At 59.6% G+C, this 1,420-nt stretch overlaps 1 protein-coding gene across 1 annotated transcript in view; it reads right to left on the minus strand.

Moving 5' to 3' along the window:
* Window positions 1-283: 283 nt before the first annotated feature.
* The window catches only part of LOC114072608 (kinesin-like protein KIF3C), an 18,626-nt gene continuing 17,489 nt past the window's right edge, over window positions 284-1,420 (minus strand). Inside the window, exon 6 of the transcript XR_003574208.1 lies at window positions 284-293. The gene's annotated coding sequence lies outside the window, so the exon portion shown is untranslated. The remainder of the gene's footprint in view (window positions 294-1,420) is intronic.

The following is a 1,420-nucleotide window of genomic DNA, read 5'->3' on the forward strand; positions in this document are numbered from 1 at the left end:
CCCCCAGCTGTCCCAGCCTGGCTCCAGAGCAGAGGGGCTCCAGCCCTGGCAGCATCTCCGGGGCCTCCTCTGGACTGTCTCCAGCAGCTCCACGTCCTTGTGCTGCTGTTCCCCAGGGCTGGGGGCAGCTCTGCAGGGGGGGCTCAGCTGAGGGGGCAGAGGGGCAGGATCCCCCCAGCCCTGCTGCCCACGATCCCTGTGGGAATGCAGCAGGATAACACATCCCACACCAGACTAAGTGCAGTCCTGGGGAATACTGGCTCTCCCTGCCAGCACTGGGATAACAGGCAGCACTCACAGAGCTCTGCTGGGCTCGGGGCTGCCACAGCCACTGTGTGAGCTCAGCCCCAGCCGGGCAGGGCACAGGTCTGGATGCAGGATCACCAGCTGAGCCCAGACACCAGTGTCTGGTCCAGCTCCAGAACTGGCACAGGCTGAACATGGGCACCTGAAACCCTTGTCCTGTTCAGCCTCTGTCCTCTTTACCATCCGCTCCTCACCCTATTCAAGGTGGGCTTTTTGAGCTGCAGGGACACGCGGTCCTCGTCCCAGCAGAGCCACCAGCTCCCAGCCATCTGAAGCTGCACTTTGAGCGAGCCAGGAAATGAGAAAAACCTTGTTTATCAACAGTGACTTCCTGCCCACACACAGGGACCTTTCCCTCCCCTCACCCTGCACCGCTGCCCCACAGACACCTCAGAACAAGATCCCCACTGGGGTCCCACTGAACTCCCTCATCCATTCACCTCCCCAGGTTTTCCAGCAGACAGCAAGGCCACACTTCTGTGCTTTATCCTATTCCCAGCTAATATTGACCTGCTCCAAGGGATCAAGCAAATTCAGGAAGATATTACCTTGGTGCTCTCCCCTCCCCACATTCCCCCCGTGTCCCCAGCACTGGAGGACACTCATCCCAAACTCCCAGCTGGGAAGACTGAGCTGGCACCAAAACAGATCAGCACCAACAGGTAATTACAAAAAACAATGGGGTTCTTTGCTGGTTTAGCTGCATTAACCACCTGCAAGCACCAGTGGGGAGGTGACAGCAAAGGAGGAGGTGGAGGGGACAGAACTGCACCAGAACAGCCAGCTGGGATGGCCTGAGGCTGCTGCTCAGGACCCTGGGCTGGGTGACAAGGTGGGCATCGGGCACAAGGTGGGCATCGGGCACAGGCTGGGCCTGATGGACTGGGAGGGCTTTTCCAACCCGGATGATCCCGTGACAAGCAGGTCTCCAGGAAAACACAGAGCCCCAGGCCCTTCCCCTGCAGCCTGGGGACTTTTGGGGTAAGCCCAGCCCAGGGCCAGCTCAGCTGGGGCACCAGGACACAGACCTGGAGGATTCCCAAGCCTGAGGACACTTTCAGAAGCAGCAGCTCAGGATGCCTGGGAGCTGCCACATTTCTCAGCGTGGTTTTAT

This window comes from Empidonax traillii, unplaced genomic scaffold (assembly GCF_003031625.1).
Source record: "Empidonax traillii isolate 1590-97213 ecotype Southwest subspecies unplaced genomic scaffold, ASM303162v1 scaffold3585:size19433, whole genome shotgun sequence".
Classification (NCBI taxonomy): domain Eukaryota; kingdom Metazoa; phylum Chordata; class Aves; order Passeriformes; family Tyrannidae; genus Empidonax; species Empidonax traillii.